General features: G+C 47.2%; 1 protein-coding gene across 1 annotated transcript in view; it reads right to left on the minus strand.

Annotated features, from left to right (window-relative positions):
• Positions 1 to 24,967, minus strand: part of LOC144752380 (butyrophilin subfamily 1 member A1-like) — a 373,692-nt gene that overhangs the window by 119,051 nt on the left and 229,674 nt on the right. The gene's annotated exons all lie outside the window — the stretch shown is intronic.

The following is a 24,967-nucleotide window of genomic DNA, read 5'->3' on the forward strand; positions in this document are numbered from 1 at the left end:
CCTAATCCTGTTGCTGCCACCTTGCCCCGTGTGAGTTCAGCCCTGAGAGTGCTCTGTATGAATGACTGACGGTCTTCGGCATTTCTCCGTTTTCCGCTAGCAAGTGTATGCGACGCCTCTACCAAAGCTCACGCATTTTGCGAGCGTATGCTGCTCGTTGCCTTCATTCACTCCCCGCTTTGTGGCTGAATCCTATCCTTTTCATTTTTTATTCTTTGTGACCCTTTTGAGAGTTAGCGCTCCGCCCTGGTTCTCTGCCCTGGTTCTCCCTAGGGGCCAGGTGTCTCGCCTCCTGAGTGAATACTGCTCCGCTGCAGTAGCCCCCTTGCAGCCGGTCGGTGCTCCTCACTCCCCGTATTCAGTATTTTGTTCATGTCTGATGTGTGGTTGTACTGCTCCGCTGTACTTGCCCACTTGCAGCCGGTCGGTGCTCCTCACTCCCTTCATTCATTTGGTTTGTGTCTGAGGTGTGGTGAGTCCTTTGTGAGTTCTACTTATCCTTGCTTGTTCCGAGACCTCCTGACTTCTCCTGATTTCTGAACTCATCGTTGAAGCACGCCCGACCTACAGTTGGGGTAAGATCAATTGGAATTAATCACACATGTCAATGTTTTCTTCTGTATAATCAGAGAACGGTGGGATTGTTACTGTTTATGACTTGGTTTTGTTTCCTAGCCTGGACCATCCCCTGAGACGCCTTCTGTTATTCGTTGACCCCTCGTATGAGGAGAGTGGTGGACACTCCTTGGGTAAATTCCCTCATACTTTTAGGGGACAGTAGACAGGAGTGTGTTATATATATCGCATTCTTGCTTCTGTGTCCTGGAGGTGGAGGGATTCTTCTTCGCTCCCGTGGAAGCTGGTCCTTCTCCTAACACTGGTAGTTGTAGTGATGTACACCAGGGTGTGATTAAGGTCTTACAGGAAGCACTGGACCCCAATAAGACCTTCAGAGGTGCAGAAACAGGTTGAATGTGTGGGATGTGACAATATGGACACTTCAACATATGATTAAAAGATATGTTTTTTCTTCTTTTTCTCTACCTTTAGGTGTGTGCCCACCTTTGCAGTGGCCATACTCTTAAAATGTTGAGGATATGGAGGAGTATAAAGGTAGCCACATCAGAGCCTCGGTGCGTGCCATGGTAATGGTGTCAGGTGATACATTACCTTCAGCAAAGTAACCCTCATAGGCCCGCTACCCTTTTCAGATAGAAACCCACAAACATTACATTGCATGTATGTATATGGTATTTGTGCAGCATGCCCCATCCATAAGGCAGCGGGCATTGTACCGGGGCCGAAGACTAAGATTCAGTCTAAGAGGGATTTTACAGACGGCTGGTTTCTGGGAGCAGAAGTGCTCTATTGACCTCTGATGGCAATCAAGGCATGTCAGCGACCCTGTCCTCGTGAGTAAATGTCCGGCAATGACCAATGGGCTTCTTTTACAAGAGACAGTACTCTGGAGTTAGGCCATTTTGAGGTTAAACCAAATATTACCAAGACACTTGAAGGGAGGTCTTCTTTTCAGCTTCTCTTTAGGTTTCTACAGTGTCAGGACACTCACAAGCAGAAGAAAGCAAAGCGAGTTCAATAGTTGAATAGCAGCCAGTTCTTCAATGCAACCCTAGATCACCACCATCTTCTTCTCTTCACTCGCAGTCCAATATTACTACTTACGGTTCTCATGGTGCTGGAGTGGTGAGGAGGGAGCCATGCTTTGTTGCAAGTCTTTTTCTAGACTGCATCACTTCCTAGCCACCCCTGCCCACTGGCACAATAGAAACTTACAATACCTTATGCCCTCAGATGCAATCCTCCCCCTTTCTTGTTCATACAATGAGTATCAATGTCTAGGACAGGTGCAGCTACATAACTCAGGCTTGTGGTTCTATCCGTAAATCTGCTAAGTCGAATCAATAATTTCCTAGGATGCTACTTTACAGCAATGGTTACACGTGACTTAATGTCTCTTTGCAATTAAAGCTACAAGCAAATAACTCATATCAATGCTATTTCCACCTGCTATTTTCCTACTAAAATACTCAGGGCATATTTATGACCTACGTTCATGTTTGACACAAACCTCAAGTGAGTTTTATGAAGCCATATTAGGCCGCTCTGAGTGGCCCTGAGTGGCTCTGAGTGGCTATGAGTGGCTCTGCTTAGCTCTGCGTGGCTCTGAGTGGCTCTGCGTGGCCCTGAGTGGCTCTGAGTGGCTCTGAGTGGCCCTGAGTGGCTCTGAGTGGCTCTGAGTGGCTCTGCTTAGCTCTGCGTGGCTCTGCGTGGCTCTGAGTGGCTCTGCGTGGCTCTGAGTGGCTCTGAGTGGCTCTGAGTGGCCTTGAGCGGCTCCATAAATCCGGAGTAAAGCAACACTGTGAAAATCGCTGCTCTGCCTTACTCCACCCTGGGAAGGCGTTCCATGGACATCGCCTGGGTGTTCCCATGGATTTCGATGCATTTCTTTATTTCTCCTCGTTACTTCCTCTTTCTCTGTGTGCTGCAATCTGCACAAGTGAGCAGTGCACTTAGAAAGAGGAATATACCTCTCAGGATTGTTTATTTTGCATGAAGGTTCCCTTTCCTGCACAAAAACAACCCTGCATACAACGGAGGCGTCTTTGCACCTAGCCTGTTAAAAGGGCGCGAGCGCAGGGGGAAAGGCCGGAATGCCTGATATCCACTTTTTATGTACCGTGCATTCCTGGCCTTTTCCTGTCGTGCATGGAGCGCAGCGGGGTGACTTGCTGATCTGCACTACGTGACAGGCTCCTAAATCTATCCCTAAGAGTAAAGTTTTCTACTGAACTAATTGGGAGAGGGAGAGGTGGGAGAGGTATGGCGTCGTGGCCAGGGCGACTGACGCTGGAATCTGGGGATCAGGGTTCGATCCCCGGCTCCGGCGGCAGGTTAGCCCAGCACCATGTGACTCTGGGCAATAGCTTGCTTAATCTTCCCGACGGCCCCCAGCGCCTAGAGACCCTTACGGGTTATTGTGCGCTTTACAAATGTGGATTATTATTATTATTATTATTAATAATATAACTAATTAAATAGAAGGACATTGCGATCCTCGGGGGGAGCGGAGCGAAGCAGTCTCCCCCCGCGGATTTTCGCCCGGGTGGACCGACCCAGAGCGATGACGCGATAGAGTAGGTCAGCGCGCGCATATTTAGCTGCGTAGGCGTCAGATAGAGGAGAGGCGCCATTTTAGGTTCCAGTCTTAGGAGGCAGGAGCGTTTTAGGTGAGGCTGGGCAGTTAGGTAAAAGAAACTTTCACACCTTTTTATTTAATATTGCCGCTTACCGCTTTGGACATAGTGTCGAAGGAGGCACTGCAGGAGGCGCTCCGCATCATAGCGGCAGCGGGAAGAAGCGACCTATTAGCGGTCGTAGTCGACGGTGCAGCAGAGCCCCCTCTCAGGCCACCGAGGAGACAGGTGGCGAATGGTGTGAGGAGGGCCATTGAGGCGTGCAGGCAGCTGGCGGCAGTGCGAAAAGGCACAAAGAGAGCGCGCTCGGCCAGAGGTGCACGCCAGTCTGTGGGGCACGCTCGGCAATTGGCTCTGTGGAGGGGACAGTCTTCACGCTCCATCACCCCAACAGTGCTAGGAGGGTCTGGCTGTTTCGTCTGGCGGCTGGGTGAGTTGGCTATGCCCCCGGGTTCGAGGGAGGGGTTAGCAGTGGGCGGGCCCGGCTCAGGTCCCCGTGTCTAGCAGGTGGAAGGGGCAGGTCAACAAGAGCAGCCTCAGGGCGGCAGACATGGGCCAGGCCTGTGCCTCTATTCAGTGTGCCTCAAGGTTTAGAGGGCAATGCAGCAAAGGGAGTGGATAAGCGCAGCAGTCACATCCTCAGCCTTTAGTGGATTATTCCAGTGGCAGTGAAGAGGAGTTAGGGGCCATGCAACATCATGAGGAGGCAGGTGGGTCTTTCAGCATCGTGGAAAATACTGCAGAAGATTTTACAGACAGACACACACTCGGTCAGGAGGGGCTGCAGGCGCAGGTTTTGGAGGATAGTTCCCAGAGGAGGGCGGTTGGCCTGCCAGAACAATGCCAGGATGATTTTATTCATTACATGTATGACAATGGTTTGGAGCATACCAGATTTAACCGCGAGTACATTTTCCCGGCTGCGCGCCAGGCACCAATAGGTTTTGGGCCTGAGGAGCAAGATTTGGGCGCTAGTTTAGAAGGCCAATGGGTGTGGGTAGAACATTCCACCCCTTCGGACACGCAGCGGAACAAAGGGAGATTAGGGGCTACAAGCAGCAGGGTGCCTCTAGCGGAAGAGGCTGATAGGGTGTCAGGTTGTTCCGTAGTGGAGCAGGTTCAGAGCAGGACTCAGACAGGAAATAGGAGAGCGCATGGCAGAGACTTTGCGACGGACAGGGCGGCCACTGACCAGGGTGATTTTAACGTGGAATTTTTTGCGGATTCACAACAGGCGGACAGGCCTTTGGAGCGAGGGCCTGTTTTTAATTGGGCAACTTATGATGGGGGTGTGGGAGATGGAGAGTGTCCCGGAGGAAGCTAGCAAATCTTCCCCCCACAAGCTATGGGGGCAGGGAAAGTGGCTTTCCTGCAAAACTCGGAGGAGCGGAATGTTGGCGAACAACTGATGGGTTTGCAAAAAAGACACACAGCTCCATCAGTGGGCAAAGGGAGGGGGATGTGGGCAACAAAATCTGTTCCATCATTTCAGGTTCAAGATGAAGAGGCAGACTCTAGACTGCAGAAGGAGAATCTCGAGCGGATATCTCAAGAAGATTTGAGACGACGTGAAGAGCAGCTTCCAAAGGGTAAGCCGCGTTGGTGGGGGGCATGGGATGTCGTTTCACAGGTTGCTAGTAAAAAAGGTCCAGGAGCAGGGTGTCTCGGTACACAGTCAAGTGGCGACTTCACAGGCAGGTGAGAAGGGTGGTAAGACAGTACACAGTATTAGCCACGAAGGCACGGAAGATAGATCATCCGTGCCAGGCAGGTTACCGTATATGGGCATGTCGATGCCGCCAGGCACACATTTGTCACAAAAGACGAAACAAAAGATATGGCAGCATGATTATGTAGACGTTTTTCGTTTGCTGCATCGAGATGTGCAAGCGAGAGAGGGGTCTAAAGAGGAGGAGATGGAACTGGCAAGACGCCCTAGAGTGCCTAGAAATATAGATAATTGGTCATCGGCCTTTTTAATTTTTTCTAGCATTTACTGTGAGAAATATCCGGAGAGGGCAGTTTCACTTTTCAAATACATGGATGTGGTACGGAAGGCACACATGCATTTTGGTGGTTTTTCCTGGCTGAACTATGACGAGGAGTTCAGGGCCAGGATGAGTATGAATCCTGATAAACCATGGGGGGACATAGATACGGAATTATGGTTACAATGGATGTCATCATCTCAACTTACAGAAACTACACATACAGCTAGTGGCTTGCCGGTAGCCTAACGGCCCTTTCCAGGGCGCGCCGCCCAGGGAGGGGCGGGGTCGGTTGCAAGGGGACATCCAAGTGGCATGGGCTCATGTTGGAACTACAACAGAGGTTATTGTAACAGGCCATACTGTAGGTTTAAACATGAATGTTCCCATTGTGGACACATGCTCTTTCAGTGCCTTACACCAACATCAGACACAGTTGAACATAAACCACAAGAACAAGGTCAGGCAGCAAGAGGGAGGGGAACTCCACTCCCTCCTATACCAAAAGGCTTTTACCCCAATTAAATGGAAATTGTTTGTCCCTTGGTTAGACAGGTACCTGGACAGGGAGGCGGCTGCCAAAATGTATTGGGGGTTTAGGGATGGATTCAGAATTGGTTGCCAGGGCCCCAGATGCAGGCGTGGGGCAGAGAATTTAAGGTCTGCAAAGGACTTCCCGGGTAGTGTGCAAAAAACTGGAAGAGGAAGTGCGTTTAGGCAGAGTGGCTGGCCCTTTCGAGGAGATGCCTTTTGTTCATTTTATTGTGTCACCATTAGGGGTCATTCCCAAGAAGTCTTCAGGCGAATTTCGCATGATACAGCACCTTTCATGGCCGGAGGGTAGGTCAATCAATGATTTCATTGCAGTTGAGGACACGGCGGTCTCTTACACCACAGTTGATGAGGCTTTAAAAATGGTGAAATGTTTAGGAGATCATGCGGAATTAGCCAAATGCGACATTCAGTCTGCTTTTCGTTTGATCCCGATTCACCCCATGGATTTTGAGCTCCTGGGCAGGCAGTTGAATGGCTATTTTTATTTTGACAAAGTTTTACCAATGGGGTGTGCAGTATCCTGTGCTCTCTTTGAGTTATTCAGCTCATTTTTACAGTGGGTTTTTCAGCAAGGTTTTAGTGAAGGCAAGGTGTGTCATTACCTCGATGATTTTTTATTCATGGGTCAAACGCAGTCCAGACAGTGTGAGAGAGCTTTACAATTTTTTCAGAACATGGCCGACACATTTGGGGAGCCTTTGGCACAAGACAGGACGGAGGGCCCAAGTACACAGATTACGTTTCTGGGAACAGAAATAGATACTGTGGTGATGGTGGCAAGACTTTCTAAGAAGATATTGGAAGAGATTAAGTCATGTGTTCAAGAGGCACTACAGGCAGACAAATTACAACTGAGGCAAGTGCAAAAGCTATTAGGATATTTGAATTTTGCGTGCAGAGTGGTGAGGGCAGGCAGGACTTTCTGCAGGTTGTTAGGCATGGCCATGTCAGGAGCAACTCTGCCGCACCATAGAATCAGGCTAACCAGAAATATAAAGGAGGATTTGAGAATTTGGTTATTGTTTCTGGAGGAGTTTAATGGAGTGTCACTATTTTTCATTGAAGAAGGCATGAAATGGCAGGTGCAACTTTATTGAGATGCGTCAGGTTTGAATGGATTTGGCATTTTTTGGGATGGGCGCTGGTGCGCCGAGGTGTGGCCAGAGGTGTGGATTTCACAGGGCCGTAGCATAGCGTTTCTGGAGCTTTTCCCCCTTTTGGTAGCTTTGCAGGTACGGGGCCACGAGCTTGGTAACAGAACGATCCTTTTCCACGTAGATAACATGTCAGTAGTTCACTTGCTAAATAGGCAGAAAGCAAGAGACAGAAGAGTGCTAGGTCTTTTGAGGGCTTTCATGTTGTTGAGTCTGCGTCTGAACATTGTTTTCAGGGCAACAGACATTCCAGGTATCAATAACACAATCGCTGATGCACTCTCTCGTTTCCAGTGGGACAGATTTCGTGGGCTGGCTCTGGGAGCAGCAGTCAAGAAAACACTGGTGCCTCACAGCGTCTGGGCTCTAGGGGACTGAGGATCCTACAGCTGGTGGAGAACTCAATAGCGTCATCCACCCAACGGAGTTATATGCTGGCATGGCAGGAATTTCTAAGTTATGTCACGACTTTCGACATTGTAAAAAGAGAAGAGATGTGTATCCCACTAATACTTGACTTCATTTTAACATTAATTGATAAAGGACTTTCGCAGAACACCATAGCAGGAAAGTTAGCGGGGATTTCTTTCTACGGTCAATTGTATTGGGGTCTGGATCCGAATAACAATGTATTGGTGAAAAGAGTTTTGAAAGGTTTGCAGAGGGAGAAGGCTGCAAGTTCACACACAAGAGCACCAATAACTTTTGATTTGCTACAGCAATTTCTGAGGTCGTTACCTCAGTCTTGTTACAATTTTCATGAGATTAGGCTTTTTAGATTAGTAATGATATGGCTTTTCTTTGGAGCATTTAGAGTTTCAGAACTGTTAGGTTTGAAGAAGGAATGCGGGCTATGCAGCAAAGATGTTTACTTGGAGGGTGACATGTTAAAAATATGGTTACGCAAATCAAAAACGGATCAGATGGGGCAAGGAGTGTGGATACAACTAAATGTGACACAAATACAAGGTTGTTGTCCAGTAAAAGAGTGGAGGGATTTTCAGTCTTTTAAAGGTTTTCTGGGTGGGCCGATTTTTGTTCATGAGTCAGGTGAAAAGCTTTCGAGCCACCAGCTGCTGGTGGTCATGAGACGCACACTTTTATTATTAGGTTTAAATCCAATGCAATATGCAACGCATTCCTTTCGTATAGGGGCGGCATCCGAAGCAGCTTGTTTGGGGCTGGGTTGGAGTGTGAACAGGAGGATAGGAAGATGGAGTTCAAACTACTGTGCCCGTTATGTGAAGAAATAAAAAAAAACAAAAAAAACCCATAGACAACAATCAAAGTCATGAGTTGTAAGCATAAGTTTATATGGTTGTTTGAGTTTTGTTAATAGAATGTTTTTCTTTCATCCAGGTGACATTCGGGGTTTGCGTACTGCCAAAAAACAAATTTGGATCGTAGGACATTCATTTGTGAAGTGGGCCGCGATTTTTGCTGACCATCAAATCTATAGAAGGAATTTGGGCATCCCCAGCGCTGGACACGAACTTTACTGGTGCGGTAAAGGGGGCATGCGCTGGGAGAATCTGTTTCCTCTATTGGCAAAGATCAGGTATGACAGAGGTGGCCCTGACATGTTAATCCTCCATCTTGGGGAGAATGACCTGGTAGTAAGTAATCTTTATTGCTCAGTTAATTAAAACCATTGCAAATATTAATACATGGGAAAAATAAAATTATAAAAAGTATAAAAATGACTATAGGTTCATGATGTTAATAGTCATTGCTACAGAAATTTATACAAATTTTCCACAAAACGTGAGTTAACATCCGTGAGTCCCTTGGAGAAAGCGAGTACACGATGACAATAGTTTCGTGCTGTAGAAAGTCCTTGCTACTAAAATGTATACTGCTTTCACACCGTGTAACCCTTACGGCAGCATTGGTCCCTTGTATTCCTGCGATGACAGTGTAAAAGGCATTGCCCCTGGGTTTTAAGCATCGTTGTAACGTGCGGCTTGGCTCACTGTTCAGTGCCCCTTTAATTTGCTTCTTGATTTTTACTGCAGCTGGTGTCTGCCATCTGGCTTTCCTGTTTCTTTTCTACTTTCTCTAGAAATTTAACAAAATGGCATGCTAATTGGATGTGTTTTCCATCAAAGCAAGCCATGACCGCTTGCCGGCATGTTCTTATGGCCAGTTTATTAAAGGGCACTTTTAAGTGTAGCCTGCGCTCTGTGACCAGGCCTTTGCAGGTGCAAATTAGATGTTGAATGTCTTCTTTTGCGTTCCCGCATATTCTGCAGTTGATTGTTGCTGTGGGCCTTTTCCATGGAGGGAGGTGTTTTTGTGATGGGAGTAGGCCCAGCCGTAGATGTAAGAACTTCTCCTTGATGCTCATAGTGAACCCAGCTCCTAGGTAGCTTTGGTTGAGGCTGCTTGTATAGCTTTTAATGACCATCCAGCCGTGCGCGTGATTGGCTAGGCTTGCTTTGTCCTCTGTCAATGAGATAGCTCTGACAGATTTGTTAACTAGCTGTTTGAAGATGTTATGGGACCCGCTGCACTTCCAGGCTTCTTGTAGGCACAAGGTGTTTATTGATTGGTTTAAATATTTTGCGGCCGTGCTGTTGCTCTTTCTTTCTATCTCTTTCCATAGGTAGAAGTTGAGACTAGCAGCTTCTCCTCTCTGAATTTTGTGCCATCTTTTAGCATAGGCACTTATTCGCTCCAGTGTTTGGTTTCTTAGGCCAAATTCCAGCCTTATTTGTGCCGGCGAGGTGTAGGTGGGCAGACTGAATATCATTCTGATCGCCTTCACTATTGTGCTATTCAATTGCTGAGCGTCTCTCCCTCGTAGGCATTCGCTTCCATACGTTATGGCGGGTGTCAATTTTGCCTGAAGTACTTGAAGTAGGGGGGTAAAGCTTCGGCCGGCTGCTTTCGTTTTTAGGCCCCTTAGTGCTATCGCTATGCTGATACCCCTCCGTTTGATTGCTTCCTTTTGCTGTTGAAATGAGCCCTTGCTGTCCACAATTACGCCGAGGTACTTGTATTCCTCCGCTTTTTCAAGTGTGTGCCCTCCCATGTGCCAGCAGTGTCCTACAGATGATCTTTTGGCATTTATCCTCATTGTTTTGGTCTTTGAGAGGTTGATACTTAGGCTGTTCTCTGTTGAGTAATTATAGGTTGTGCTGATTAGATGTTGTAGCCCTATCGGTGTTCTACTGATTAGGACAATGTCATCAGCGTACATTAAATTTGAGAGAGTGAAGCTACCTATGCTTGGAGCATGAGAGTTGCTTTCATCCAGCTGCTGTGCAAGGTCAGACATAAAGATGTTAAATAATGTTGGCGCCAGCACGCACCCTTGTTTTAGGCCTTTTGTGGTTTGTATTTTCCTTGATAGGAGGTCTCCTGTTCCTAACTTGACTTGGACCCAAGTGCCCGTATGTAATAAGATCAGCTGTGTTAGTAGCCCCGATGGAATGTTCCTGTCTTCCAGCTTTGACCATAGTAAATTCCTGTTGATGTTGTCAAACGCTGCGGCGAAGTCAATAAAACATACGTACAAGGGCAGATTGGCTGTCTTCGAGGCGTCGATGAGGAGTGAGAGGGCCAGAATGTTTGTTGATGTGCCCAGTTCTTTTCGGAATCCTGTCTGGGTAATGGGAATTACTGCATTTGCTTCCGACCATTCCGTGAGCTCTTCTAGTAGAAGACCGGCATAGTATTTGGCCTCGTTATCAATTAAGGCTATAAGTCTGTAATTTTTGGGGTCCTTTACGTCGCCTTTTTTGTGAATTGGTGCTAATATCGAGCCTCTCCACGACGCTGGGATTGTTGTGGTGTCTATTACCTGTTTGTAAAGAGGTAGTAAGGCCGTAGCCCAGTATTCCGGGTTTTGTTTGTAGAGAATTGGCGCTATCCCGTTGGGGCCTGGCGCTCCCTCCGCTTTTCCTTTAACGATCCTGCTTATAATTTGTTTTTCGGTAGGGTTTAATGAAGTAATGACCTGTTTTGGAGGCCCAGCTTGAGTTTTGCTGCCCTTCTCTGGTCGGCTGATTGTTGCCGTCTCTTTTGCTGTGTTGAAATGGGCCTGAAGGTAGTTGGACCAGGCATCCTCAGTTAAGTAGGAGTCAATGCTAGTGCTTCTAGAATACTGGAGTTTGTTGACTGTCTTCCAGAATCTTCCGCTTGTGTTGATTCCTTTTGCATCATGGAGAAGTCTGGCCCATAACTCATCCTCTGCTTCCCTTTTTTCGTGCCATATTATTCTTTTTTTACTCTGTTTTAATTTTTGCAGTTCCTTTTGTATTGTGGTGTTAGGTCCGTCTCGATGTAGTTTCCGCAGTAGTTTGTTGATGTTTCTTTTCAGGTGCTTAATGTTGGCTTTTTGCTTTGTGGTCTTGTAGCGGTTTCCGGTTGATTCCGACAGCTTTATCTGTATGTTGCTGTTTCTATGTTCCTGGTTTATGTGGCTCTTTGGTTTCATGGTGTGTGCCTGTCCGAGGCTGCTCGTGAAATGCTCCCAGGCGCTTAACTGATCGGGCTGATTTGTGATGATCTTTTCCCATCGGCTTCTTGCGTCCGTTGTGAAACATTCCAGGTTTGTCGTGTTGCATTTTATTCTTTTCTGTGCCATCGTCAGCGAGCAACCTAAATTTATTGCTGGTGAGGTTGTCGCGGCCCCCTGGAAGTTAAGGCTAAATTATTGCGGCTAATGATCACTGACAGACATTGTGCCTATTCGGAAGTCCGTGATATTCCCAAAGAGTTGAAGAGATGAGAATGTGTAGTCTAGAATAGAGCTGACGGATGAGTTATGAAAAGTGGCTGTCGGGGGGATGTCGTTTGTGAAGCAACCCTTTAGCGCTGCCAGGTTGTGATGTTCTAGGTCCTTTACACTGGACCTTGTCGGCCGATTTTGTTTATCCCATTTGCTTATTGCTTGTTGTGGTATGTTCCATGCTCGGAATTGGTCCTCCAGACATGTATCCCTAGTTTGAGACCCTCCCAGGAACATATTAAAGTCCCCTGTTACTATAAGGTTGGGGGTTTCCGCTTCTGCCAGTGTTTTTGAGATTTCTTCCGTCAAGAGGTTCATTCCAGCTTTTTTCTCCCGGGGATGTAGATATACATTCATAAATCTTAACTTTTGGATTTGGTCTTTTCCCCTCACTTCTAGTTCTATGGTGAGTGTGCAACTGTTCCCTGACTGTATCGCGTTTATGTGGATGGGGTCGTTGAAGCTCTTAACGGCAGTGTATATTGCCAGTCCGCCTTTTAAGTGGCCATATTTGGCATTTCTTGTTGCTGGGAGGTAATGTGAGGTGAAGCCCTGAATTTGGTATGGTTGGTCTAGCTAGGTCTCCTGAAATGCTATAATATCAAATTTTTGGAGATAGTCAAAGAGCTCGAGGTCTTCTCTTTTGTTCCTTAGGCCATTTATGTTCCAGGAACATATTCTTAGCTGTTGTTGTGTTGCGTGTTTTTGTTGAGTGTTTTGTCAGAGCCTAGGGGCCCTTGTGTTGATGGTCCTTGCTATCCAGTTCCAATCATCATGGCCAAGTGGCCGGTTTGTTTGCCTGTTGGTCTCGGGGGACATCCTGGGAACTGAAAGGCTTCTGGCCCCCTTTAAGACACTTTTAGTTTTTGCTTGTGGTTGTTTGTTTGTCGGATTTTGACTTTGTTGCTCATTAAATGCCTGGAGTAGTGGTTCAGGGTACCCAGTTTTTTCCAGTCTTTTTAGGCGAATTCCCCAGGATAGAAAGTGTGCTTCTAGTTCCATTATTCTCATCGCGGTTTCGTTCCTTGCCCATGTTGTTTTAGTAATCTCCAGATCTGACAGTTGGTTGTAGTGGGTGAATTCCACTGCCACTAGATCTTTTGTACTAATGTCCGACAGGCTGCTGAACGTTGATAGTAGGTATAAGATGTTACCTCGTTTGAGAATGTCCCCTCTGCCTCTTGACTTGTATTCAGGAATGAACAATATTATGCCTCTGTTTGCTTCCACCTGCCCAACCTCCGTTTTTTTTATGTCTTCTGTGCCCGTTTCTATCCCTGGGCTATTGTGTGTCTTGGCTACTGTATAGTCCTCCCCCTGCACTGTTATTTATTTATTTATTTATTTATTTTGGAATCTTGTATAGCGCGCGGTTACCCTTAGGCATCCCGGCGCTTGTTCATAACTCAGGGAGATGGCACAAAAGATGACACAAAACAGAAACAGAAGGAGGAAGATAAAACAGGAGCCTATAATGAGATACATCATACCGGAAATAGGTGAGTTTTAAGCAATTTTCGAAACCGGAGGATACCTGATTCTGTTCGTAAGTTCAAGGGAAGTTCATTCCAGCACTTAGCAACGTTCACCGAAAATCTTCTACCCCCCATTCTGGCTCTTTTCACTCTCGGCACTTGTAGCAAAGCTTTGTGGTCAGAGCGCAAAGCTCTAGTCGCTTTGTAGGGCATCACCATACTACCCAGAATGGGAGGGCCCTTCCCATGCAGGATTTTATGTGCCGTGCAAAGAGATTTAAATGTTATCCTCTCCCTTATCGGAAGCCAATGCAATGCTTTCAGAGCCGGTTTTGCAGACTGTCTCCTGGGGATATTCATCAGCAGCCTGGCTGCTGCATTCTGCGCTTGTTGTAATTTATTAAGCGTGGCTTCCGGTGCGCCCAAAAAGAGCGCATTACCGTAGTCCAACCTAGAGACAATCAGCCCCTGAATAAGAAGTTTCCTGGACATTGACATTCGGGGTTTGCGTCCTGCCAAAAAACAAATTTGGATCGTAGGACATTCATTTGTGAAGTGGGCCGCGATTTTTGCTGACCATCAAATCTATAGATGGAATTTGAGCATCCCCAGCACTGGACATGAACTTTACTGGTGCGGTAAAGGGGGCATGCGCTGGGAGAATCTGTTTCCTCTATTGGCAAAGATCAGGTATGACAGAGGTGGCCCTGACATGTTAATCCTCCATCTTGGGGAGAATGACCTGGTAGTAAGTAATCTTTATTGCTCAGTTAATTAAAACCATTGCAAATATTAATACATGGGAAAAATAAAATTATAAAAAGTATAAAAATGACTATAGGTTCATGATGTTAATAGTCATTGCTACAGAAATTTATACAAATTTTCCACAAAACGTGAGTTAACATCCGTGAGTCCCTTGGAGAAAGCGAGTACACGATGACAATAGTTTCGTGCTGTAGAAAGTCCTTGCTACTAAAATGTATACTGCTTTCACACCGTGTAACCCTTACGGCAGCATTGGTCCCTTGTATTCCTGCGATGACAGTGTAAAAGGCATTGCCCCTGGGTTTTAAGCATCGTTGTAACGTGCGGCTTGGCTCACTGTTCAGTGCCCCTTTAATTTGCTTCTTGATTTTTACTGCAGCTGGTGTCTGCCATCTGGCTTTCCTGTTTCTTTTCTACTTTCTCTAGAAATTTAACAAAATGGCATGCTAATTGGATGTGTTTTCCATCAAAGCAAGCCATGACCGCTTGCCGGCATGTTCTTATGGCCAGTTTATTAAAGGGCACTTTTAAGTGTAGCCTGCGCTCTGTGACCAGGCCTTTGCAGGTGCAAATTAGATGTTGAATGTCTTCTTTTGCGTTCCCGCATATTCTGCAGTTGATTGTTGCTGTGGGCCTTTTCCATGGAGGGAGGTGTTTTTGTGATGGGAGTAGGCCCAGCCGTAGATGTAAGAACTTCTCCTTGATGCTCATAGTGAACCCAGCTCCTAGGTAGCTTTGGTTGAGGCTGCTTGTATAGCTTTTAATGACCATCCAGCCGTGCGCGTGATTGGCTAGGCTTGCTTTGTCCTCTGTCAATGAGATAGCTCTGACAGATTTGTTAACTAGCTGTTTGAAGATGTTATGGGACCCGCTGCACTTCCAGGCTTCTTGTAGGCACAAGGTGTTTATTGATTGGTTTAAATATTTTGCGGCCGTGCTGTTGCTCTTTCTTTCTATCTCTTTCCATAGGTAGAAGTTGAGACTAGCAGCTTCTCCTCTCTGAATTTTGTGCCATCTTTTAGCATAGGCACTTATTCGCTCCAGTGTTTGGTTTCTTAGGCCAAATTCCAGCCTTATTTGTGCCGGCGAGGTGTAGGTGGGCAGACTGAATATCATTCTGATCGCCTTCACTATTGTGCTATTCAATTGCTGAGCGTCTCTCCCTCGTAGGCATTCGCTTCCATACGTTATGGCGGGTGTCAATTTTGCCTGAAGTACTTGAAGTAGGGGGGTAAAGCTTCGGCCGGCTGCTTTCGTTTTTAGGCCCCTTAGTGCTATCGCTATGCTGATACCCCTCCGTTTGATTGCTTCCTTTTGCTGTTGAAATGAGCCCTTGCTGTCCACAATTACGCCGAGGTACTTGTATTCCTCCGCTTTTTCAAGTGTGTGCCCTCCCATGTGCCAGCAGTGTCCTACAGATGATCTTTTGGCATTTATCCTCATTGTTTTGGTCTTTGAGAGGTTGATACTTAGGCTGTTCTCTGTTGAGTAATTATAGGTTGTGCTGATTAGATGTTGTAGCCCTATCGGTGTTCTACTGATTAGGACAATGTCATCAGTGTACATTAAATTTGAGAGAGTGAAGCTACCTATGCTTGGAGCATGAGAGTTGCTTTCATCCAGCTGCTGTGCAAGGTCAGACATAAAGATGTTAAATAATGTTGGCGCCAGCACGCACCCTTGTTTTAGGCCTTTTGTGGTTTGTATTTTCCTTGATAGGAGGTCTCCTGTTCCTAACTTGACTTGGACCCAAGTGCCCGTATGTAATAAGATCAGCTGTGTTAGTAGCCCCGATGGAATGTTCCTGTCTTCCAGCTTTGACCATAGTAAATTCCTGTTGATGTTGTCAAACGCTGCGGCGAAGTCAATAAAACATACGTACAAGGGCAGATTGGCTGTCTTCGAGGCGTCGATGAGGAGTGAGAGGGCCAGAATGTTTGTTGATGTGCCCAGTTCTTTTCGGAATCCTGTCTGGGTAATGGGAATTACTGCATTTGCTTCCGACCATTCCGTGAGCTCTTCTAGTAGAAGACCGGCATAGTATTTGGCCTCGTTATCAATTAAGGCTATAAGTCTGTAATTTTTGGGGTCCTTTACGTCGCCTTTTTTGTGAATTGGTGCTAATATCGAGCCTCTCCACGACGCTGGGATTGTTGTGGTGTCTATTACCTGTTTGTAAAGAGGTAGTAAGGCCGTAGCCCAGTATTCCGGGTTTTGTTTGTAGAGAATTGGCGCTATCCCGTTGGGGCCTGGCGCTCCCTCCGCTTTTCCTTTAACGATCCTGCTTATAATTTGTTTTTCGGTAGGGTTTAATGAAGTAATGACCTGTTTTGGAGGCCCAGCTTGAGTTTTGCTGCCCTTCTCTGGTCGGCTGATTGTTGCCGTCTCTTTTGCTGTGTTGAAATGGGCCTGAAGGTAGTTGGACCAGGCATCCTCAGTTAAGTAGGAGTCAATGCTAGTGCTTCTAGAATACTGGAGTTTGTTGACTGTCTTCCAGAATCTTCCGCTCGTGTTGATTCCTTTTGCATCATGGAGAAGTCTGGCCCATAACTCATCCTCTGCTTCCCTTTTTTCGTGCCATATTATTCTTTTTTTACTCTGTTTTAATTTTTGCAGTTCCTTTTGTATTGTGGTGTTAGGTCCGTCTCGATGTAGTTTCCGCAGTAGTTTGTTGATGTTTCTTTTCAGGTGCTTAATGTTGGCTTTTTGCTTTGTGGTCTTGTAGCGGTTTCCGGTTGATTCCGACAGCTTTATCTGTATGTTGCTGTTTCTATGTTCCTGGTTTATGTGGCTCTTTGGTTTCATGGTGTGTGCCTGTCCGAGGCTGCTCGTGAAATGCTCCCAGGCGCTTAACTGATCGGGCTGGTTTGTGATGATCTTTTCCCATCGGCTTCTTGCGTCCGTTGTGAAACATTCCAGGTTTGTCGTGTTGCATTTTATTCTTTTCTGTGCCATCGTCAGCGAGCAACCTAAATTTATTGCTGGTGAGGTTGTCGCGGCCCCCTGGAAGTTAAGGCTAAATTATTGCGGCTAATGATCACTGACAGACATTGTGCCTATTCGGAAGTCCGTGATATTCCCAAAGAGTTGAAGAGATGAGAATGTGTAGTCTAGAATAGAGCTGACGGATGAGTTATGAAAAGTGGCTGTCGGGGGGATGTCGTTTGTGAAGCAACCCTTTAGCGCTGCCAGGTTGTGATGTTCTAGGTCCTTTACACTGGACCTTGTCGGCCGATTTTGTTTATCCCATTTGCTTATTGCTTGTTGTGGTATGTTCCATGCTCGGAATTGGTCCTCCAGACATGTATCCCTAGTTTGAGACCCTCCCAGGAACATATTAAAGTCCCCTGTTACTATAAGGTTGGGGGTTTCCGCTTCTGCCAGTGTTTTTGAGATTTCTTCCGTCAAGAGGTTCATTCCAGCTTTTTTCTCCCGGGGATGTAGATATACATTCATAAATCTTAACTTTTGGATTTGGTCTTTTCCCCTCACTTCTAGTTCTATGGTGAGTGTGCAACTGTTCCCTGACTGTATCGCGTTTATGTGGATGGGGTCGTTGAAGCTCTTAACGGCAGTGTATATTGCCAGTCCGCCTTTTAAGTGGCCATATTTGGCATTTCTTGTTGCTGGGAGGTAATGTGAGGTGAAGCCCTGAATTTGGTATGGTTGGTCTAGCTAGGTCTCCTGAAATGCTATAATATCAAATTTTTGGAGATAGTCAAAGAGCTCGAGGTCTTCTCTTTTGTTCCTTAGGCCATTTATGTTCCAGGAACATATTCTTAGCTGTTGTTGTGTTGCGTGTTTTTGTTGAGTGTTTTGTCAGAGCCTAGGGGCCCTTGTGTTGATGGTCCTTGCTATCCAGTTCCAATCATCATGGCCAAGTGGCCGGTTTGTTTGCCTGTTGGTCTCGGGGGACATCCTGGGAACTGAAAGGCTTCTGGCCCCCTTTAAGACACTTTTAGTTTTTGCTTGTGGTTGTTTGTTTGTCGGATTTTGACTTTGTTGCTCATTAAATGCCTGGAGTAGTGGTTCAGGGTACCCAGTTTTTTCCAGTCTTTTTAGGCGAATTCCCCAGGATAGAAAGTGTGCTTCTAGTTCCATTATTCTCATCGCGGTTTCGTTCCTTGCCCATGTTGTTTTAGTAATCTCCAGATCTGACAGTTGGTTGTAGTGGGTGAATTCCACTGCCACTAGATCTTTTGTACTAATGTCCGACAGGCTGCTGAACGTTGATAGTAGGTATAAGATGTTACCTCGTTTGAGAATGTCCCCTCTGCCTCTTGACTTGTATTCAGGAATGAACAATATTATGCCTCTGTTTGCTTCCACCTGCCCAACCTCCGTTTTTTTTATGTCTTCTGTGCCCGTTTCTATCCCTGGGCTATTGTGTGTCTTGGCTACTGTATAGTCCTCCCCCTGCACTGTTATTTATTTATTTATTTATTTATTTTGGAATCTTGTATAGCGCGCGGTTACCCTTAGGCATCCCGGCGCTTGTTCATAACTCAGGGAGATAGCACAAAAGATGACACAAAACAGAAACAGAAGGAGGAAGATAAAACAGGAGCCTATAATGAGATACATCATACCGGAAATAGGTGAGTTTTAAGCAATTTTCGAAACCGGAGGATACCTGATTCTGTTCGTAAGTTCAAGGGAAGTTCATTCCAGCACTTAGCAACGTTCACCGAAAATCTTCTACCCCCCATTCTGGCTCTTTTCACTCTCGGCACTTGTAGCAAAGCTTTGTGGTCAGAGCGCAAAGCTCTAGTCGCTTTGTAGGGCATCACCATATTACCCAGAATGGGAGGGCCCTTCCCATGCAGGATTTTATGTGCCGTGCAAAGAGATTTAAATGTTATCCTCTTCCTTATCGGAAGCCAATGCAATGCTTTCAGAGCCGGTTTTGCAGACTGTCTCCTGGGGATATTCATCAGCAGCCTGGCTGCTGCATTCTGCGCTTGTTGTAATTTATTAAGCGTGGCTTCCGGTGCGCCCAAAAAGAGCGCATTACCGTAGTCCAACCTAGAGACAATCAGCCCCTGAATAAGAAGTTTCCTGGACATTGGGGGAAGGAGAGGTAAAATCTTACGAGCTGATCGGAGTAGTGCAAAACAGACTCCAGCTGTTTTCTTTGCGTGGGTCTTGAACGATAATTCTTGTTCAAGCCACACGCCCAGGCTTTTGATCTCCTTTTTTGGGCTGGGAGGATCGCCCAAGCAACTTGGCCAGCTGCCCATCGGCAAGGAAGGTCCCGTTTGTCCCAGCAGCATCAGCTCTGTCTTAGAGCCGTTCGATTTTAATGCTGAATTGACCATCCAAGTGTGCACCCTGGACAGACAAGAGTGCAACACCTCTGAGCAATCCACCAATTGGGAAAGGGCTACTACCAACTGGGTGTCATCAGCGTAGCTGATGATTTTAATGCCCAGAGGGGCCACCACTTCCTCCAGTGGGGCCATGTAGATGTTAAACAGTGTGGGGCTCAGGGAGGAGCCCTGAGGCACACCACACTGAAGGGGGATGGAGACGGATTGTGCATTCCCTTCCCATACTTGATAGGTTCGTTGATACAAAAACGAACTGAGCCACTTTAAGGCCATTCCAGTTAGGCCAGCCTCTGACAGTCGTTGGAGCAGCACCTGGTGGTTGACGGTGTCAAAAGCTGCACTAAGGTCCAGGAGGATCACTGCCACTGATCCTCCTGAATCCAAAATGCTCCTAGCCTCTTCAGCAACTGCCAGAAGGGCAGTGTCTGTGCCTTGGCCCGGCCTGAAACCCGTTTGGGAAATCCGCAACAAATTGTTGGATTCCAGGAATAGTGAGAGTCGTTTATTCACCAGTCTCTCCGCAATCTTACCAACCCCCGGCAGCAGGGAGATCGGTCTAAAATTGGCCAGGTCTGATGGATCGAGACCAGGTTTTTTCAAAAGGGCCTTTACGACCGCCTTTTTCCAGCTCAAGGGAACTACTCCCTGCGCTAAGGAAGCAATGATAAGATCCGTCACTGGTGTAACAATAGTAGCTGCTATCTGCTTCAAGTATCTCATCGGGACGGGGTCCCTGGGTGAGCCACTTTTTATGGACCCTAGAGCCAAACTAACTTCGTCGATGGACACTGGGCCAAAGACATCCAGCTTTTTCTGTACCTCCCCTCCATGTTCGCCTGTATGTGCAACCAAAACAGGCTGAGGTAAGGAGCTTATGATATTTTCCACTTTCATGTGGAAATAGTTGGCCAATTCCTCACATTTCTTTAGGGGATTCTCATGGCTCAGTGATGGTTCTGGGATTTTCAAGAGGTCTCTAAAAATCTTAAAAGACTCTCGCGAGGAGCTGGCTGCATTGCCAATTCTCTCATCATAATACTTGGCTTTTGCATCCCGTAGGGCGACTTTATATCCTCTGATAGCAGCACGATATTCATTCCGGTGTGCTTCTCCCCAGTCCCTTCTCCAAATCCTCTCTAGCTTTTTACAGTCTTTCCTGAGGGCTCTTAATGCCTGGGTGTACCAAGGGGCAGAGCCCGCTCTCTTCTCCCTCTTTGGCATTCTCTTTTTTGGGAGAATAACATCCAAGGAGCTAATTAGCCACTTGTTCAAATTCTCATCGGCGATTACGGGGTCCACCACCGGGCGCGGGCACGTGGCATTTAAGTTAGTAGTCCAGCGCTCCAGTGGTAACCTGGACCAAGCTCTATCAACCGAAAAAACTTTAGGAATCACCCCCTCCTTTGATTCATACTGCCAGTTAAAAGGGACCAAAAAATGATCCGACCATGGTAGAGCCAAAGGGGTCAAGGACTCAGTCCGGTCCATATTTGAAAAGACCGGATCCAGTAGATGGCCCTTACAGTGCGTAGCCCCTGAATTAATTAGATTAATATCCAAAGCTTTCAGGTCGCCCTGCAGGTCACCAGCAAGTGTATCCTCAGGGTCGTCGAAATGCAGGTTAAAATCTCCTAGTAGGAGAAAATTAGTTGTCGATGATGCCAGAGACGTAACCGTTTCCACCAATGAGCAGGGAAAACTACCTGCACCTCCCGGTGGACGATATACCAAAAGACCTGACATGGAGGACGTGGCTGATATACATAGTGAGAAGTAACAACTCTCACACTCACGTACCCCCTCATCCTGGGCTCTACAGACCAGTGTGTCCCTATAGATTATCCCAATACCACCTCCTCTCCCCACCGGTCTATCTAGATGATAAATAAGATAGCCAGGGGGGAGTGCCTGCACCATATCTGGGCCCGAAGTGGATGTGGTCCAGGTTTCAGTTAAAAACAAGACATCCCAGTCATGATCATGTATAAGACAGTTAATTTCAGTTGAGTGGCTGGGCAGGGATCTACAATTCAGCAAAGCTGAATGTAGAACCTTGTTTCTCCCAACTCCCTGCTCCTTCATGCTATACTTGCACGCTACATATGGAAACTCACTTGTGTGGGTAACCTTACAGGATTCATCCACCGGGCGTAGTGAGAGCAAATCATTTCTAGTATATGTCAACCTGATCCTACGACGCAGAGCCAGCGTGTCTGGCCCTAAGCCCGTCTGGGCCCGGACTGCCCCTTTGTTCGTGTTGAGGGCTGCTGTAAATTCATGTTTCAGGGTGGGTCCCTTGCTTCCGTCTGCCGTCGGTCCCCCCTTTGAGATTAGTTGGGTGGGGTTCTCCCTTTTTGTCGTCTTTGATATCTCCTTGAGCGGAGATCTTTTTGAGGTCATGGGCGGATTTTCTGTTACAACTACCACTTCTTTTTCTTTTTCTGGAGTCTTAGTTGTCCTGTTAAAGAAGGTTTTTATGTTGGCCGTCTTATTTCTTCCTTTCCTTTTTTGTTTTCGTTTTTTTTTATTTTCCACCCTCAATTCTTCTTTGGTTGCTTTCCCAGTGATTTCGTTATGGGGGCTTTTGCAGGTTTCTAACTTTTGCCCTTGCGTGTTTTCTGGGTATGTGTTTGTTTGCACCTTGGTTTCGCTCCTTTGATTGTCAGGGAGCTGCCTTAGGGATGTCCCTGCGACACCTGCATAGGTTTTATGAATACATTTACTGGTTTCAGGGCCGATAGGGGTGTTTGGCGCGTGATCTCCTCTTTGACTGTTGGACACAGTAGATGAGTTCTGTTGGTTTACAATGTCTGACTGTTCTCTGTGCTGTCTGTGGGATTGTTTTGGGCCCTCCTCACTAGGATCTGAGTCCATTGCGGTTGTTTTTCCGGATGTCTGTTTTAAATCTGCCACAATGTCGCCCAGAAGTTGGGGGATTGAGGTAAGTTTGTCCACTATTGTGTAGCAGGCGCAACTTGGCTGCTCTATTTTAGTTTCCGCTTCACCCTCTTTATCATGTCGTTCATGTCAGCCAACTTGTTATCAATTTTGGCTACGTGTATGGCCAAGAAATTTAAAAGGGATAGCTGGATGTCCATTTTTTCCGAGTGGTACTGCATGGCTTTTATCGATAGTTGGAGAGTATTTAACAATGATGACCAAAGGACTTCCGCGCTTTTTGGGTGATCGTTGGTTGGTGGAGTCTTGTCCGGGCCTGGTGTTCTCTCTTCTGTGTTGTGATCGACCTGACTATTAGCTGGTAAGTATGACGCTACCAGCCTCTCCCACTCTTTTGTTGTTAGCTGGGAATTATCTTCTATGTTAGCCGCAACTGGTTGGTCGTGTGCTTGAGTTATGTCCAGTTTTACGGCTTTTTCTATTGTTTCCTTTATTTCCATTTCCACTCTTTCCTACGGTTTCTCTGACTCTCTACCCCAGCCCAAATGGCCTAGATTTTGGGCGAGCTGACTCCCCGGGGCTGTGTTCTGTTCCCGATCAGTGGTATGTTCCGCCTTTGCAGTGGAGATGATGCTTCCTGAGTTTTGATTTATTTTGTTTATTTGTTCAGCCTCCTTTGTAGGCTCCATATCTGCCTGGTTTGGGGCGTTTGACTCGCCAGTTCCCGGTGGGGCTGTTTTAATGTCAGTGTTGGGTTCCTTGCTACTATTTTCTGCCCCTGTTGCTGTGGCTGGTGACTGCACGTTTGTCTGTATTTACAATTTTTGGCTCGAGGGGATAACCCTTTTTGCTTCTTAGGTGTATGTTTAATTCCTTGTCACCCTCGCTCTTGCCACTATTGAGGCTTTCCATTTGTGCACTCTGTTTCTCGGGGGTGTGCTGGTTCCACTTGTTTCCACACTTTCTGTTTTTTTGCCGTTTCTATGTGTGGGTTTTGACAACCCCCTTCAGGCTCCATTGGCGAAGGGAGTCCCTTGGGGTTGCTGTTAGAGGTACTTAGGAATGAGCCTGGTTCTTTCAAAAATGAGAAAATAGAATAAATGTTTGGTTGAATGCCGTTTCTGTCTATTTTACTGATGTCTATGTCTGTGTCTATATCGGTCCTTTCTGGCCTTTCTAGCGATGTATCTAATAATAGAGGTTCTTCTTGTTCAATCAGCGAATTGTTTGAGTTGTTTATGTGTTTGCGCTTTTCTGCCCTGCGCCGTTTGGCCGGGGCATTGACAGTTGCCTTTCTGACTTTTCCTGACCTCATGACGCGCTTTGGTGCTTTGGTGCTTTGGTACTTTGGCGTTGTTCTTGTAGGTCTTTTGGATTTTTTAAGTCGTGGCTGATGAGGTTGTGGTGACTTAATTGGACTGGGTTGCAAGTTGAAGGACCTCTGTCTGCCTTTTTGCCTTTGTGTGAAAGACTGCTCGCTCCCCCGAAGGTAAAAAGGCCTTGGGTTGGTTATTTTAAATTTTAGTTTTTTATTCAAATGATATTCTGATTTGTTTTTCCACAGGCCCCCCTTAGGGGCAGCTTTCCCACAGCGCCTTGCACCTTGCACCTCTTACCTTCTGCCTTCTGCTTACTGCTGTGACCTCCTGGTTTCTTCCTATTGTGCTACACTCCTGTAGCCCAGCTGACTTCTCCCCGCACCTGTGGGGTTATGGAGTTGAAGGTTGATGTGTGGCTACTCTCATCTGCTTTGGCAGGATTTTTCCCAGGAGAAAGAATGAAGGGATGCCGGGTGGCTGGCTGTCTGGCTGGGCTATTACTGGCTGGGCTATTGCTGGCGACGACAACGGCAGGGGAACAAAGGGGCAGAGGAGTAAGGGTTTCCCCCCGCAACCCCCTGCTCGACTCTGCACGCTGCCTCCCGCCTGGCTCCTAGACCGCGATGCCACAAGGTGTAGCCTTCCAATCTTCCAGCCGCAACCGTCAGTCCTGATAGGTCGGCAGACCACACCACACCTCCCGTGCTCCCTGCCCTGCACGGCTCTGCTGCTCCGCTGCTCCGAGCCGAGCCCGGTCCTTCGTTCAAAAAATGGTTTGTTTCGGAGCTGCGCCCTCGCTGTACCCTCGGTGTGCCCCTCAATACCGCCGTGAAGACGTGACAGCCGCAACCTTCGGCGGGCGGCAAGTGGGCAGCAGATTACTGATGTACGGTGTGCTCCGTGCTCCTTTGCACCTTGCGGGGGCTTACCAGGTCAGGTCAGGTCAGCGGCTTGGCTACTCTGCACGTAAACTCTGCTCAGCTCGTGAACTCTGATGTCTGCTGCTCAGGTTTGTGGCCCAGGAGTCGTGTGTCACGAAAGCATATCAGTCCAGCAGGGGGAATTGGGAGCATACAAAGTCAGCAGATCCCAAGCCTCAATTTGTGTTACAGCACTCCCCCGCAGTCAAAATGTCACCAAAAAAAAGATCCCGCGGCTCCTGCCTGCCACAGGGTGACTCACTGTGGCTCCCGCCGTGACCAGGCCTCTCCCGAATTTTGTTCGCGGCTAGAATGCCTTTTGTTTGGAGCGGCTGTGCACCATGACACTCAGACCTGGTGCCGCTGCTATAAGGACCTCGATGCCCTTCCTTTCCTTTCCTGCCCTGCCCTATCCTACTCCACGGGTAGCAGGGAGCAGGAGAGCAGGAGACGGGGAAAGACATCAACCAGGAGGACGCCTCTCCCGAGCTGCAGAGGGGGAGAAGCGAGGCGGTTGAAAGCTGGTCAAGAGCCTCCCAGCGCGTCCTCTCGCTCGCTCGAGTCAGACCGCAGCACAGCACTCCGGAATCTACTGCTTCTGCCTTACACG

Source organism: Lissotriton helveticus, chromosome 5_1 (genome assembly GCF_964261635.1).
Source record: "Lissotriton helveticus chromosome 5_1, aLisHel1.1, whole genome shotgun sequence".
NCBI lineage: Eukaryota > Metazoa > Chordata > Amphibia > Caudata > Salamandridae > Lissotriton > Lissotriton helveticus.